Genomic DNA, 18,706 nt, shown 5'->3' with positions numbered 1-18,706 from the left:
AAATAGTTAATCAAGTGCACGAAGCACAGAAAGTCCCATACAGGATAAATCCAAGGAGAAATATGCGAAGACACATATTAATCAAACTGTCAAAAATTAAATACAAAGAAAGCATATTAAAAGCAGCAAGGGAAAAACAACGAATAACACACAAGGGAATCCCCATAAGGTTAACAGCTGATCTCTCAGCAGAAACTCTGCAAGCCAGAAGGGAGTGGCAGGACATACTGAAAGTGATGAAAGAGAAAAACCTGCAACCAAGATTACAATACCCAGCAAGGATCTCATTCAGATTTGATGGAGAAATTAAAAACTTTACGGACAAGCAAAAGCTGAGAGAGTTCAGCACCACCAAACCAGCTTTACAACAAATGCTAAGGGAACTTCTCTAGGCAAGAAACACAAAAGAAGGAAAAGACCTACAATAACGAACTCAAAACAATTTAGAAAATGGGAATAGGAACATAAATATTGATAATTACCTTAAATGTAAATGGGCTAAATGCTCCCACCAAAAGACACAGATTGGCTGAATGGATACAAAAACAAGACCCAAATATGTGCTGTCTACAAGAGATACACTTCAGATCTAGAGACACATACAGACTGAAAGTAAGGGGATGGAAAAAGATATTCCATGCAAATGGAAACCAAAAGAAAGCTGGAGTGGCAATTCTCATATCAGACAAAATAGACTTTAGAATAAGGACTATTAGAAGAGACAAAGAAGGACACTACATAATGATCAAGGGATCCATCCAAGAAGAAGATATAACAATTGTAAATATTTATGCACCCAACATAGGAGCACCTCAATACATAAGGCAAATACTAACAGCCATAAAAGGGGAAATCGAAAATAACACATTCATAATAGGGGACTTTAACACCCCACTTTAACCAATGGACAGATCATCCAAAATGAAAATAAATAAGGAAACACAAGCTTTAAATGATACATTAAACAAGATGGACTTAATTCATATTTGTAGGACACTCCATCCAAAAACAACAGAATACACATTTTTCTCAAGTGCTCATGGAACATTCTCCAGGATAGATCATATCCTGGATCACAAGTCAAGCCTTGGCAAATTTAAGAAAATTGGAATTGTATCAAGTCCCTTTTCCGACCACAATGCCATAAGACTAGATATCAATTACAGGAAAAGATCTGTAAAAAATACAAACACATGGAGGCTAAACAATACACTACTTAATAACGAAGTGATCACTAAAGAAATCGAAGAGGAAATAAAAAAATACCTAGAAACAAATGACATGGAGACACGACGACTCAAAACCTATGGGATGCAGCAAAAGCAGTTCTAAGAGGGAAGTTTATAGCAATACAAGCCCACCTTAAGAAACAGGAAACATCTTGAATAAACAACCTAACCTTGCACCTAAAGCAATTAGAGAAAGAAGAACAAAAAAAAACCCAAAATTAGCAGAAAGAAAGAAATCATAAAATTCAGATCACAAATAAATGAAAAAGAAATGAAGGAAACAATAGCAAAGATCAATAAAACTAAAAGCTGGTTCTTTGAGAAGATAAACAAAATAGATAAACCATTAGCCAGACTCATCAGGAAAAAAAGGGAGAAGACTCAAATCAATAGAATTAGAAATGAAAAAGGAGAAGTAACAACTGACACTGCAGAAATACAAAAGATCATGAGAGATTACTACAAGCAACTCTATGCCAATAAAATGGACAACATGGAAGAAATGGACAAATTCTTAGAAAGGCACAACCTGCCAAGACTGAATCAGGAAGAAATAGAAAATATGAATAGACCAATCACAAGTAATGAAATTGAAACTGTGATTAAAAATCTTCTAACAAACAAAAGTCCAGGACCAGATGGCTTCACAGGTGAATCTTATCAAACATTTAGAGAAGAGCTAACATCTATCCTTCTCAAACTCTTCCAAAAAACTGGAGAGGAGGAACACTCCCAAACTCACTGTACGAGGCCACCATCACCTTGATACCAAAACCAGACAAGGATGTCACAAAGAAAGAAAACTACAGGCCAATATCACTGATGAACACAGATGCAAAAATCCTCAACAAAATACTAGCAAACAGAATCCAACAGCACATTAAAAGGATCATACACCATGATCAAGTGGGGTTTATTCCAGGAATGCAAGGATTCTTCAATATACGCAAATCAATCAACGTGATACACCGTATTAACTAATTGAAGGAGAAAAACCATATGATCATCTCAATAGATGCAGAGAAAGCTTTCGACAAAATTCAACACCCATTTATGATAAAAACCCTGCAGAAAGTAGGCATAGAGGGAACTTTCCTCAACAGAATAAAGGCCATATATGACAAACCCACAGCCAACATCATCCTCAATGGTGAGAAACTGAAAGCATTTCCACTAAGAGCAGGAACAAGACAAGGTTGCCCACTCTTACCACTCTTATTCAATATAGTTTTGGAAGTTTTAGCCACAGCAATCAGAGAAGAAAAGGAAATAAAAGGAATGCAAATTGGAAAAGAAGAAGTAAAGCTGTCACTGTTGGCAGATGACATGATACTATACATAGAGAATCCTAAAGATGCTACCAGAAAACGACTAGAGCTAATCAATGAATTTGGTAAAGTTGCAGGATACAAAATTAATGCACAGAAATTTCTTGCATTAGTATACACTAATGATGAAACATCTGAAAGGGAAATCAAGAAAACACTCCCATTTACCATTGCAACAAAAAGAATAATATATCTAGGAATAAACCTACCTAAGGAGACAAAAGACCTGTATGCAGAAAATTATAAGACACTGATGAAAGAAATTAAAGATGATACAAATAGATGGAGAGATATACCATGCTCTTGGGTTGGAAGAATCAACATTGGGAAAATGACTTTACTATCCAAAGCAATCTACAGATGCAATGCAATCCCTATCAAACTACCACTGGCATTTTTCACAGAACTAGAACAAAAAATTTCACAATTTGTATGGAAACACAAAAGTCCCCGAATAGCCAAAGCAATCTTGAGAACGTAGAACAGAGCTGGAGGAATCAGGCTCCCTGACTTCAGACTATACTACAAAGCTACAGTAATCAAGACAGTATGGTACTGGCACAGAAACAGAAAGACAGATCTATGGAACAGGATAGAAAGCCCAGAGATAAACCCACGCACATATGGTCACCTTATCTTTGACAAAGGAGGCAGGAATGCACAGTGGAGAAAGGACAGCCTCTTCAATAAGTGGTGCTGGGAAAACTGGACAGCTACAGGTAAAAGTATGAGATTAGATCACTCCCTAACACCATACACAAAAATAAGCTCAAAATGGATTAAAGACCTAAATGTAAGGCAGAAACTATCAAACTCTTAGAGGAAAACATAGGCAGAACACTCTATGACATAAATCACAGCAAGGTCCTTTTTGACCCACCTCCTAGAGAAATGGAAATAAAAACAAAAATAAACAAATGGGACCTAATGAAACTTCAAAGCTTTTGCACAGCAAAGGAAACCATACACAAGACCAAAGGACAACGCTCAGAATGGGAGAAAATATTTTCAAATGAAGCAACTGACAAAGGAATAATTTCCAAAATTTACAAGCAGCTCATGCAGCTCAATAACAGAAAAACCAACAACCCAATCCAAAAATGGGCAGAAGACCTAAATAGACATTTCTGCAAAGAAGATATACAGACTGCCAACAAACACGTGAAAGAATGCTCAATATCATTAATCATTAGAGAAATGCAAATCAAAACTACAACGAGATATCATCTCACGCCAGTCAGAATGGCCATCATCAAAAAATCTAGAAACAATAAACGCTGGAGAGGGTGTGGAGAAAAGGGAACACTCCTGCGCTGCTGGTGGGAATGTGAATTGGTACAGCCACTATGGAGAACAGTATGGAGGTTCCTTAAAAAACTACAAATAGAACTACCATATGACCCAGCAATCCCACTACTGGGCATATACCCTGAGAAAACCATAATTCAAAAAGAGTCATGTACCAAAATGTTCATTTCAGCTCTATTTACAATAGCCTGGAGATGGAAACAACCTAAGTGCCCATCATCGGATGAATGGATAAAGAAGATGTGGCATATATATACAATGGAATATTACTCAGCCATAAAATGAAACGAAATTGAGCTATTTGTAATGAGGTGGATAGACCTAGAGTCTGTCATACAGAGTGAAGTAATTCCGAAAGAGAAAGACAAATACCGTATGCTAACACATATATATGGAATTTAAGAAAGAAAATGTCATGAAGAACCTAGGGGTAAGACAGGAACAAAGACACGGACCTACTTCAGAACGGACTTGAGGATATGGGGAGGGGGAAGGGTGAGCTGTGACAAAGCGGGAGAGAGGCATGGACATATATATACTACCAAACGTAAGGTAGATAGCTAGTGGGAAGCAGCCGCATAGCACAGGGAGATCAGCTCGGTGCTTTGTGACCGCCTGGAGGGTGGGATAGGGAGGGTGGGAGGGTGGAAGATGCAAGAGGGAAGAGATATGGGAACATATGTATATGTATAACTGATTCACTTTGTTATAAAGCAGAAACTAACACACCATTGTAAAGCAATTATACCGCAATAAAGATGTTTTAAAAAAAATGAAGCCTAAGTAATTGTGGCTGATATGTTTGGTAAAATTTTCTAAACAGTAATTAATATAGAAGATATATGCAGTTGACCTTTGAACAACACAAGTTTCAACTCCATAGACCCACTTACACATGGTTTCTTTTTTCAATAAATACTACATTGCTACATGATAGGTGGTTGGTTGAATCCTTGGATGCAGAACTGCAGATATGGAAAGCCGACTATAAAGTTATCATGAATTTTCAGCTGCTCAGGGCCAGCACCCGTATCCCCCACGTTGTTCAATGGTCAACTGTAATGCAAAAAGGTAAGTCTTTAATTAAAATTCCAGATTATTTCATTAAAATCCAATAGAGAAGGAAGAATAAAAACTATTTCTGTCTTCTGCAAGGGGAAGCAGGAGAGAAAGGAGTGACAGAACTATTTTAAGCTTTGATGTTGATAGAGAAATAATCAAATATGCTAGTTAAAAATTTAGGTATGATGTCCATTTCAAGATAGTTAACAACATATTAACTTAATTCCCATCCCTTCCTACACCCCACCAAAATGAAAAAAGAAATATATAAGTAAATCCACAGTAGTGTTTGAAATATGAGAAGGGTTCAAACAAAGGATTTTTTTAAGATAAAAAATATATACCTTGATATAATTTTTTTTATTTAATTATTTTTTGCTGTGTTGGGTCTTATTTGCTGTGTGCGGGCTTCTCACTGCGGTGGCTTCTCTTGTCGTGGAGCACGGGCTCTAGGGCCCGTGGGCTTAGTTGCTCTGAGGCATGTGGGATCTTCCCAGACCAGGGATCGAACCCATGTCCCCTGCATTGGCAGGCGGACTCTTAACCACTGCGCCACCAGGGAAGTCCCTAGAATGTATTTTTATCAAACTCAAGAGAGTAGAAGAAATGGCAACTTGATAAAAGGAAAAGACTTCTGTTAAAAGAGGTTTTTTTAAGACTTCATAGTAACCCTAGTTAAGCAGCACACCAGAGCTCTGGCAATTTCATTTTTGGTTATTTACATTATTCCTTGATGTGTATAAGAAAATATGTAAAAGGACAGTCAGTTGCAGCATGGTCTGTAGTTGTGAAAAATTAGAAATAATCAAAATGTCAATAACAAAGTTTATTATATGCCAAGCACTGCCCTAAATTTTTTTTGTATATTAACACATTTAGTCCCTACAACAACCCTTTGAGATAGTCACTACTATTGTCATCGCCATTTTGAAAAAAAAAAACTGAGGTTAAGGTGGTTAAGTAACCTGCCCAGGATCAAATGGGTCACAGTATGCTAAACTTGGTTATAAACAAGTAACAATTAAACAAATGAGCTAGATCTATGTGTACTAATGTGGATAGATCTCTAAGACCTACTGGTGAGTGAAAAAAATCGATCTGAAAGAAAATTTATAATATACTTTGTACATAAAAGAAGAACCATCCCGAACAATGCTATGCTTTCTAGTATATATTTAAATGTATTGAAAAAGGACTAGACAGATATACAAATGAATAACTGCAGTTATATCTGGAAAATTAGGGGGAGAAGACTGGCACAGAAGAGTCTTTTCTTCAGATAATGACCATTTAGTACACCCCATAGTCACTCAGTAATATCTTTTACTTTATTGAATATCTCTTATGTAAATATCTAAATTTTAGTCTTCTAAGACTTTACTTTTTATATTTAACTTCTTAATCCATCTGGAATCCATTTCTGTACATGCAGTATTCTCATCTAGATGGTTAATCAGTTTTGCTAGCACCACTTAAACCATTCGTTTCTCACTGACTTGAAGAACATGTTTGTTGTATATTAAATTTCCAGCTACAATGGGTTCTGCTTCCTTCCACCAATCTGTCTATTCCTATGGCAGTAGCTTTCAGTATGTTTAATAACTGGTAAGACTAAGTCACTTTCCTATTCTTCATTATTTTCTTGGCTAATCTATTTATATTCCATAAAAAATTAAGATCATTTTTTTCAATTAAAATAAAAGAGAATCAGGAATTCCCTGGTGGTCCACTGGTTAGGACTCTGCACACTCATTGCCAAGGGCCCGGGTTTGATCCCTGGTCATGGAACTAAAATCCCATAAGCTGCTCAGTGCAGCTTTACAACAGCAGCAATAGCCAAGGCATGGAAGCAACCTAAATGTCCATCAATAGATGAATGGATGAAGAAGATGTGGTACATATATACAATGGAATGTTACTTGGCCATTAAAAAGAATGAAGTAACGCCATCTGTGGCAACATGGATGGACCTGGAGATTGTTGTGCTGAGTGAAGTGGGTCAGACAGAGAGGGAGAAATATTGTATGATATCCCTTACATGCGGAATCTTAAAAAATGATACAAATGAACTTACTTGTAAAGCAGAAACAGATTCACAGACTTATCGAACTTGTGGTTGCCAGGAGGGAAGGACTGGGGGGAGAGATGATTAGAGAGTTTGGGATTGATGTGTGCACAGTACTATATTTAAAACGAATAGCCAGCGGGGACCTGCTGTATAGCACAGGGAACTCTGCTCAATATTATGTGGAGGCCTAATTGGGAAAGGAATTTGAAAAAGAATAGATACGTGTATATGAGGAACTGAATCACTTTGTTGTGCAGCTGAAACTGGCACAATATTGTTAATCAACTATACTCCAATATAAAATTAAAAGTTTAAAAGTAAATAAATAAATCAATAAAATACAAAATAAAATAAAATAGAATCCCCTGGAATCTTAATTGGAAACATATATATAAAATTTTGGATAAAACTGGCATCTGAAAACCATCTAAAAACATGGCTTTACATTTGTCCAGAGTTTCAGTAAGATTTTTTTTGTGCAGGGCGGGGGTAGGGAGAAAGAGCTGACAGTCTCTCAGCTTCTTTCTCCTGAGCCATATATTAAATTTTATTTTAAAGTTTATATCTAGTAAAATTGACTCTTTTTGGTGTACAGTTTCATGAGTTTCAACAAATGCATAAAGTCATGTAACCACTGCCACAATTAAAATACAGAACAGTTCCATCACTCCCCCGAAAAAACTCCCTTGCACCATCCCTTTATAGTCAAACTCTCACCTCACCCTTAAATGCTAGAAACCACTGATCTATTTATTATTCCTATAATTTTGTCTTTTCTAGAAACTCTTATAAATGAGAAGAAAGCCTTTGAGCCTGGCATCTTTCACTTAGCATAATGTCTTTTAGATTTATCCTTATTGTGCAAGTATCAATAGTTTGTTGCTTTTAATTGTTGAATAGTATTCCACCTATGGATGAACCATAGTCGACTTATCCATTCCCCAGATGAGAGGAATTTGGGTGATTTCAGTTTTGAGTAATTACAAATAAAGCTACTATAAATATATTCATGTACAAGTCTGTGTGAACATAGGTTTTCTTGGGTAACTATCTCATGTAGGATTGATTGGTCATAAGGTATGCTTAACTTTATAAGAAAAAGACAGCAATATATGAGAATTTCTCTGCATTCTTCATCCTCACCAACATCTGGTACTGTCAGGTGGCTTTTCTGGTTTGGTTGGTTTTAGCCATTCTAATAGTTGTACTGGAGTATGAGATTATGGTTTTAATTTCCTTTTCCCTAACAATATAATTTCCTTATTTAAAGCATCTTCTCACACGCTTACTTGCCATGTATCTGTCTACTTTGGTGAGATGTCTGTTCAAATCTTTAGCCCATTTTAAAATTGGGTTGTTTTACCTTGTTAAGTTTTGAGAGTTCTTTACAGATTCTGGACACAAGTCCTTTGTCACATATGTGATTTGAAAATATTCTCTGCCAGGGGACTTCCCTGGTGGCGCAGTGGTTACTAATCCGCCTGCCAATGCAGGGGACACAGGTTCGATCCCTGGTCTGGGAAGATTCCACATGCCGTGGAGCAACTAAGCCGGTGTGCCACAACTACTGAGCCTGCACTCTAGAGTCCACAAGCCACAACTACTGAAGCCTGTGTGCCTAGAGCCTGTGCTCTGCAACAAGAGAAGCCACCACAATGAGAAGCCCACACACCGCAATGAAGAGTAGCCCCCTCTTGCTGCAACTAGAGAAAGCCCGTGCACGGTGATGAAAACCCAACGCAGCCAAAAATAAATAAATTTTTTAAAAAAGGAAAGAAAATATTCTTTGCCAGTCTGTGGACTGTCTTTTCATTCTCTTAACGTGTCTTTCATAGAGCAAAATATTTTAATTTTGATGAAGTCCAATTTATTGATTTTTTTCTTTGGATCATGATTTTGTTGTTACATCCAAGAACTCTCTGCCTAACCAAAATTTCAAAAAGATTTTCTCATATGTTTCCTTCTAGAAGTTTTAGTTTCTTGTTTTACTTTTTAGGTCTATAATTTATTTTGAGTTAAATTTTGTATAATGTATGAGAGTTAGGTCAAGATTCATTTTTTTGAATATGTATGTCCAATTGTTCCGGCACCTTTTGTTGAAGAGACCATCCTTCCTATGCCAAATTAACATTGCAGCATTTTCCTTTTTAAAATCACTTGACCATATGTGTTTGGGTCTATTTCTGAACTCTATTCTGTTCCACTGATCTGTGTGTCTACCTTTTTGCCAATACCATACATGTATTATTACTATACCTTTAGAGTAAGTCTAGAAATCAGTTAACATGAATTCTTCAAACTTGTTCTTCTTTATCAAAATTGTTTCAGCTATTCTAGTTCCTTGCCTTTCCATATTAGTTTTAGAATCAGCTTGTCAACATGTAAAAACATTCCTGCTGGGATTCCGATATAATTGTTTTGAATTTCTAGGTCATATGGAGAGAATGAACATCTTAACAACAGTGAGTCTTCCAACCAACCAATCCATTTATTGAGATCTTCGATTTCTTTTAAGTGTTTTTTAGTTATCAGCATACAGATTCTACACATACTTTGTTATTTATACTTAAGTATTTCATTTTTGGGTGCTACTGTAAATAGTACTTTTTAAAAATTGCAGTTTCCAATTATTCCTTGCTGCTGTAGGAGATATAATTGGTTATCACATGGTATGTGTCCTTTTGCAAATTATTTTGCTCAATATTACATTTTTTATATTTATGTATTTTGATATGTATAGTTCTAGTTTAACTATTCTATAATATCTCATTAGATAGTTCTAACACAATTTAGCCATTCACCCATTGATGGGCATTTAGACTGATCCAAGTTTTCTTTATTATAAACAATTTCGCATTGCAAATTCTTGGGATGCTTCCTTGCCCTGGTATTAAGAGGGGGGAAAAAAGAGCTTAAATCCCCTTTCTACATCGTCTTAATAACTGGCCTATTTAACTTTTCTTTTTCTCCTGTACATTTTGGGTTTATATTTTGATTAGGAGTAATCCATTACTTAAGATTTAAACTGTGTTATCAATGTGAAAGGTAGAATCTAGACAGCAGATATTACGAATGTTCTAAGATTTTCAACTTTGTTCTATATTTGAAATGTTTCATATGAAAATGTTAGGAAAATTTGTTGTCAAATGTGCACATCATATTCTCTTATAATTCTTTTACTCTTCCAGAGCTGGCTATGTTGCATCTCTCATGTATTTTTTGCCCTCATATTTTCTTTTATCAGGTTTATTAATCATTTTTCAGAGAGTCCAAAATATTAGAATTTCATATCTATTTATAATTTTTGATTTCAGGTATCTTTATTAATTCCCTCTTCCTTTATTTTGCTTTCTTTTACTGTTATTTCCCTAATGTCTTAAGATAGGTACTAAATTCCTTCTATCGGGTTGGCCACAGGTTTGGCCAGTATTTTCCATAAGATGGCTCTAGTAGCACTTAATAGTCTTTAACTTCATTCAAAACAATTTTGTTAGATTGTATGTGACAGCTGTCATATCAGCGTGTGTTTAAAAAAACTCTTATCAAAATTGGTGAACTTTTGTGCAGTGATTCTAATATTGAAGATGGAAAGAAAAAAAGCAACATTTTTGGCATATTATACTTTATTATTTCAAGAAAGGAAAAAGGTAACCGAAATGCAGAAAACGATTGGTGCAGTGTATGGAGAAGGTGCTGTGACTGATCGAACATGTCAAAAGTGGTTTGCGAAGTTTCGTGCTGGAGAGTTCTCGCTGGACGATGCTCTACAGTTGGGTAGACCAGTTGAAGTTGATAACCATCAAATTGAGACATTCATTGAGAACAATCAACGTTATACCGTGTGGGAGATAGCCGACATATTCAGAATATCCAAATCAAGCGGTTAAAATCATTTGCACCAGCTTGGTTATGTGAATTCCTTTGACACTGTACAATAACGTGGAGCGGAAGAGATCGTGGGGCAAGCGAAATGAACCACCACCAACCACACCTAAGGCTGGTCTTCATCCAAAGAAGGTGATGTCATGTATATGGTAGGATTGGAAGGGAGTCCTCTATTATGACCTCCTTCTGGAAAACCAAACGATTAATTCCAACAAGTACTGCTCCCTATTAGACCAACTGAAAGCAGCACTTGATGAAAAGCGTCTGGAATTAGTCAACAGAAAACGCATAATCTTCCATCAGGATAACACAAGACCACATGTTTCTTTGATAACCAGGCAAAACCTGTTACAGCTTGGCTGGGAAGTTCTGATTCATCTGCCGTATTCACCAGACATTGCACCTTCGGATTTCCGTTTATTTCGGTCTTTACAAAATTCTCTTAATGGAAAAAATTTCCATTCCCTGGAAGACTGTAAAAGGCACCTGGAAGAGTTCTTCGCTATAAAAGATAAAAAGTGGGGCTTCCCTGGTGGCGCAGTTGTTGATAGTCCGCCTGCCGATGCAGGGGACATGGGTTCGTGCCCCGGTCCGGGAAGATCCCACATGCCGTGGAGCGGCTAGGCCCATGAGCCATGGCCACTGAGCCTGCGCGTCCGGAGCCTGTGTTCCGCAACAGGAGAGGCCACAACAGTGAGAGGACCGCGTACCGAAAGAAACAAAAATGATAAAAAGTTTTGGGAAGATGGAATTATGAAGTTGCCTGAAAAATGGCAGGAGGTAGTAGAACAAAAGGGTGAATACATTGTTCAATAAATTTCTTAGTGAAAATGAAAAATGTGTCTTTTATTTTTACTTGAAAAACGAAGGCACTTTTTTGCCAACCCAACAGTTACTGTTCATTAATAATGAAGACATTTTAGCTGATAAATTTTCTTCTGGGTATAGCTTTTGCAATGACTCACAAGTTTTGTTGCAATGTCTTCTTTTTCATTGCTTTCTAGGTAGTTTATACTTTGAGTTTTGATTTTCTCCTTGATCCAAATTTTATCTAGGAGTGTGATTTCTGATCTCCAATTAGTTAAGAGTTTTTTTGTTACTTTTTTCATTATTTATTTCTAATTTTATTGAGTAATGCAGAATATAAAATCTCTTTTCTTTTAACTTAAGGTTTTCTTTGGGCCACATATTTAACCAACTTTTTTAGTGGCTTGTAGACCATAAAAATGTATATTCCCCATTTGGAGAATATAAGCTTCTATATATCCAACAAATGGAGTTTGTGGATTATATAATTCACTTCCTCTATATTTATTCACTTTTCATCCGCTTGATCTGCACCTGAAATTTCCTACTACAGCTATATGTTTATCCATTTTCCTTTAATCTATTAGAGGTTCTGAATTTAAAATATTAGCCAGAATCTTTTTGGTGCCTATAGGTCTTTATCAAAGGGCTTTATCTTCTTAAACTGTGAAGTAAATAACTTTATAACACCCTGTTTAATGCTTTAAGTTTACTTTCTTTCTTCTATAATAGATATTAATATTGGTTGGTACTCCTGCAAGTGCAATCTGTCCACATTTGATATAGCAAAAGATATATTTAATTTTAGTCCTTCCATCTTATTTTAGGTTCTTTATTTATTTTACTTTGCTGTTTACTTTATTCCTGTTAACTTAAAAATATATCATATTTTTTTCCTTTTTATTAGTGGTTAGCTTCCTTTTCCAGACACTCAAAATCAATCACTACTGTGACAAAGTGAGAGAGTGGCATGGACATATATACACTACCAAACGTACAATAGATAGCTAGTGGGAAGCAGCCGCATAGCACAGGGAGATCAGCTCGGTGCTCTGTGACCACCTAGAGGGGTGGGATAGGGAGGGTGGGAGGGAGGGAGACACAAGAGGGAAGAGATATGGGAACATATGTATATGTATAACTGATTCACTTTGTTATAAAGCAGAAACTAACACACCATTGTAAAGCAATTATACTCCAATAAAGATGTTAAAAAATTTTTTTAAAAAGAAGATATATATGTATATATATATTTAAAAAATGAATCACTACTAAACTAGTTCAGCAAAGTTGCAGGATACAAAATCAACACTCAAAAATAGGTTGTGTTTCTAGAATATAAAGGGATATCCTGCATAAAGTTGGGAACCCCAAGGGGGATAGCACTGATGTAATGATAAATTATAAATAAATTCACCCTAATGAAAAAGGAAAAAAAAGTTGTGCTTCTATACACTAAAATAAATAATCCAAAAAGGAAATTAAGAAAATAATTCAATTTATAATAGCATCAAAAAGAATAAAATATCTAGGAAGAAACTTATCTAAGGAGGCAAAAGACTTATAACACTTAAAACTACAAAACATTGCTAAAATTATAGAAGACATAAATAAATAGAAACACATCCCATTTTTACGGATTGAAAACCTTAATACTGTTATGATGTCAATGCCAAAAGAGATCTGCAGATTCTATCAAAATCCCATTTTTTTGCAGAAATAAAAAAAAAACTATCCTAAAAAACCCAGAAATTAAAAAAAAAACCCATGCTAAAATTCATACAGAATCTCAAGGGACCTCAAATAACCAAAACAATCTTGAAAAAAGAACAAAGTTGAAGTTCTGGACTTCAAAACTTACTACAAAGCTATGGTAATCAAAACACTGTGATACTGGCATAAAGATCAATGGAATAGACTATAGAGCTAGAAATAATTCCTCGTATAAATAGTCAAATAGATGATTTTCGACAAGGATGTCAAGATCTTTCAATGGAGAAAGGATTGTCTCTTCACAAAAGGTTGGAGAAACTGAGTATCCATGTGCAAAAGAATGAAGAACTTGTAAAAACAGAGAGCAGAACAGTGGTTACCCTTACCTTACACCATATACAAAAATTAACTCAAAATGCATCAAAGACCTAATAAACATAAGAGGTAAAATTATAAAACTTTTATAAGAAAATATAGGGGAAAAATCTTCATGACACTGGGTTTAGCAATGAATTTTTAAGTGAAAGCACACAGGCAACAAAAGATAAAATATATAAACTGAACTAAATCAAAATGAAAAACTTGGGCTTCCCTGGTGGCGCAGTGGTTGAGAGTCCGCCTGCCGATGCAAGGGACACGGGTTCGTGCCCTGGTCCGGGAAGATCCCACATGCCATGGAGCGGCTAGGCCCATGAGCCATGGCCGCTGGGCCTGAGCGTCCGGAGCCTGTGCTCCGCAACGGGAGAGGCCACAACAGTGAGAGGCCCGCGTACCACACCCCCTCAAAAAAAGAAAAAAAATTAAAAACTTGTGCATTAAAGGCACCATAAGACAGTGAAAAGGCAATCTACAGAATGGGAGAAAATATTTGCAACTCTATATCTAATAAGGGATTAATACTCAGAATATATAAAAGAATTCCTGTCACTCAACAACAACAGCAACAACAACAACCCAATTGAAAAATTGGCAAAGGACTTGAATAGACATTTTTCAAAAACAGAAATATAAATGGTGAATAAGCACACAAAAAGAGGCTCAACATCTCTAGTCATTGGAGAAATACAAATCAAATCCAGAATGAGATGCCACTTCACACCCATTAGGATGGCTATTAAACACACACACACACACACACACACACACAGAAAATAACAAATATTGGCAAACGTGGAGTAAATAGAACCCTTGTTCATTGCTGGTGGGAATGTAAAATGAACGCTATGGAAAACAGTATGGCAGTTCCTAAAAAACTGAAATATGATCCAGCAATCTCACTTTCTAGGTATATACCAAAAAGAATTGAAAGCAGGGACTTGAGCAGATATTTGTACACTAATATCATAGCAGTGTTATTCATAATAGCCAAAAGGTGGACACAATACAAATGTCCATCAATGGATGAATGGATAAAACAAGTGTGGTATATACATACAAGTTCAGTCTTAAAAAGGAATGAAATTCTTATACATGCTACAGCATAGATGAATCTTGAAAACATTACGCTAAGTGAGATAACCCAGACACAAAAGAACAAATATTGTATGATTCCACTTATATGGGATACCTAGAATAGACAAATTCGTAGAGACAGAAAGTAGAATAGTGGTTACCAGGGGATGGGAAGAGTGGGGAATGGGGAGGTTTTTTGTTTTTTTTTTAACATATTCATTGGAGTACAATTGCTTTACAATGTTGTGTTAGTTTCTGCTGTAAAACAAAGTGAATCAGCTATATGTATACATATATCCCCATATCCCCTCCCTTTTGCGTCTCCCTATCCCACCCCTCTAGGTGGTCACAAAGCACCGAGCTGATCTCCCTGTGCTATGCAGCTGCTTCCCACTAGCTATCTATTTTACATTTGGTAGTGTATATATGTCAATGCTACTCTCTTACTTCGTCCCAGCTTACCCTTCCCCCTCCCCTGTCCTCAAGTCCATTCTCTAGTCTGCATCTTTATTCCTGTCCTGCCCCTAAGTTCATCAGAACCTTTTTTTTTTTTTTAGATTCCATATATATGTGTTAGTAAGTTTCTGACTTACTTCAGTCTGTATGACAGACTCTAGGTCCATCCACCTCACTAGAAATAACTCAATTTTGTTTCTTTATATGGCTGAGTAATATTCCATTGTATATATGTGCCACATCTTTATCCATTCATCTGTCGATGGACACCTGAGTTATTGTTTGATGGGTACAGAGTTTCAGTTTGGGATGATGAAAAAGTTCTGGAAATGGGTGGTAGTGAGGGTGAACGTACTTAATGCCACTGAATTGTACACTTAAAATGGTTAAAATGGTAAATTTTATGTTATGTACATCTTGTCACAATAAAAATTTATTTTAAAAAAGAGTTAAGGAACTTATAGTATTTGTCTTTCTCTGACATCTCACTGAGAGCAATGCATTAAAGGTCTTTCTATGTTGTCACAAATGGCAGGATTTCCTTCTTTCTCATGGCTGAATAATATTCCATTGTATACGTATACACATCACATCTACTTTACCCATTCTTCTGTTGACAGACACTTAGGTTGTTGCCATATCTTGGCTACTGTGAATGCTGCAATGAACATGGGTATGCAGATATCCCTTCAAATTACAAATATCATACATTTATATGTGGAGTCTAAAAATCTGAACTTGTAAAATCAGAGTAGAATAGTGGTTACCAGGGGCTGAGGGGTAGGGGAATGTTATTTCAGGGTACAAACTTACAACTAGTAGAGAAATAAGTTCTAGAGATCTAATATACAGCATAGTAATTATAGTCAACAATACTGTATGGTGAACTTCAAAGTTCCTAACAGACTAAATCTTGGCTGTTCTCAACACAAAAATGAAATGATAAATATGTGACATGCATGATAAAGGTGTTAACTAACGTTACTATAGTGATCATATTGCAATATATAAATGTATCAAACCAACAGTTGTACACCTTAAACTTACACAGTGTATCTCAATATTTTTTAAAGCCTGAAAAAAAAAGAGTTAAGGAACTCAAAGAACAAAAGCAAGGAACAACAAACTTAGAAGAGAGCTGGAAACAAGTAAAGTGTTTATGCTTTTCTAGCTAACCTAAAATGACTAATAAATCCTAAATGTCCCTGTAATTAGCTAGGAGTCATCCTCTCATGATAGATCAGCAGATCTACTCTGAAGAATAATGAATAAATTTTGATGCCTTCTGATTAAATTAGCAGAGCACAAGTCTTTCATGTACCAAACTAAATTACTCCACTTTATCCTTTGATCCTATGGATCAAAAGTAGTCAGCATTAAGAGTAAAGAGCTTTACAAAATTACAACTGCTGTCCCAGACATAATGCTGGAGGTAAAGTCCACTAAAAAGGTATGGCCAAGATCTTCAAAGGTCCACTTCTAATTCAGTGAGAGGAAAGTAAACCTGTCAAACTAGCACCAAAATCAGAGGAAAGTTTTCAGCTACTATAGTAATCCTCCTTTAAACACAGACAGATTGACACACAGACACACAGACACACAGACACACTCTATTGTATTAATGATAACCACTTTGATAAGGTAATTTTCACACGTTGCCAATGAGTAGAGTTCGTACTCAAGAAAGGAGTGATGAACCACAAAAGGCAAACTAGAGAGCAGTGACAGTTAATGGAGCTGACAGAGTCGGAAAATTATAGTCTACAAAAATGATCCCTAAATCTACTGTCTCCAGTAGTAAGCTCACCAAAAAATAGCATCAAATATCAATTTTTCAGTGTTACAAATATTAAGTTATATGGCTGATAAATATAATAGAGGTCAAATACAAATTTACCAAACAGATTTTAACTACTCCACACTTCTTTAAAAAGAAATACTGTCCTCATGTTAACTAAACACTTAATCTATTATAATATACGGAATGCTAAAAATGTATGCAAAACCTTTCCTGAGACAAGGCACAATACCAACATGACTAACCTGCATATGTATTTATTCAAGATAAGAAGCATTTAGTTTCCAAAAGGTAAACTATGGCGTTATCAGCTATGTCTCTTAATGCAAACACCAACAATGAACTACAGAACCAGGTCAGAGGCTATGTGGATCTGTTTCTGCAAACGTGAAAAAAGGAAGAAATCATCAACATTGTTATAAAAGCTGTATTATAAAATAACTTGTTCAAGTAAAGATGAATGCTACGAAGGCTTCAAAATGGTTCTTAAATATCAATGAATATTCTGGATAAATATGAGGTTACTCAGTATTTTATCACTAACATTTATTGAATACTCAAACATGTACCATGTGCTTTATAAGCATTATCTCTAATTCTCAACGTTTTATTTCTCAAGCTGAACAACAGGTACACAATTTCCATTATGTTATTCTTTATTCTTTTTTTGGATATCAGAAATATTTATTATATTTTTCTTTTTAAAACAAGTGAAAAAGTAAAGCTCCAAAATGCTAAACTGCTTAGCTTGCCCAAGGTACCTAACTGGCACAGGCAAATGAACTTAGGTCTGCTGTATTATGAATCCCAAGTACTTCCTAGTTCAAAGCTCTGCCTCTCAGAAACAATATTCACAGTAATGACCTCAGATACGTCATTCACAAACCACTTTCCACGGAGAGATATGTGTAAAACTAAATGAAATAAACACACACTAGGGTAATTATAATTTGTAAATGGTAACATCAAAGTATTAATCAAGAAATCAGCATATAATAATCACAGTTTGGCCATACGAGCATGTTAAAGCTTTTAGACTGCAATGGTATGTATTAATACCTAAAGAAAAGTGCTCATCGATGGTGATAAAGATAACATATGGAAAGGGGGATGAACCACAGACATAACCAGGTTCACTTGTCTTCCAGTACTGTTGAACAAAGAGGATGTCCTCATCCAGTTAGGACCTGAGCATCCAGTTCATTCGGTCAGTATACTGTTTTAGCAGGACACACAGGAACATTTAGTACCTTTGTTCTGACTCTGTACTTACTAAGCCAGCTTCTGATTATAATTTAGCTTCCCATGTATCTAATCTACAGACCAGTTAGACCATATGACCTAACAACTATATCAGATAAAGTTAATTCATTAATTCATTCTAAATTAATGAATTTCTGTCCTAAACCTAGGCATTTGAGTTAGCACAAGTCAGTCTCCCCAACGTGTCCAACCACCTCTAGACACTGACAAAAGGTGAAGGCCAGACACTGAACCATGGCAACCCAACCATGAAACTGTTCCTCAGAGCCCCCAAGCCAGAGAGTGTCCTTAAATGACACCATTAACTAGTACCCTTTGAGCTTCAGCAGTTAGTTTA

The 18,706-nt window shown here is 35.9% G+C and overlaps 1 protein-coding gene across 3 annotated transcripts in view; it reads right to left on the bottom strand.

The window, feature by feature from the left end:
• Window positions 1-18,706, bottom strand: part of WNK3 (WNK lysine deficient protein kinase 3) — a 127,900-nt gene that overhangs the window by 100,159 nt on the left and 9,035 nt on the right. The window lies entirely within an intron of this gene.

Source organism: Delphinapterus leucas, chromosome X, assembly GCF_059928025.1.
Source record: "Delphinapterus leucas isolate spDelLeu-1000000601 "Yukka" chromosome X, BTC_Dleu_Yukka2, whole genome shotgun sequence".
Taxonomy (NCBI): domain Eukaryota; kingdom Metazoa; phylum Chordata; class Mammalia; order Artiodactyla; family Monodontidae; genus Delphinapterus; species Delphinapterus leucas.
Note: the sequence above shows the minus strand (reverse complement) of the source record. Positions and strands in the feature narration are given on the sequence as shown.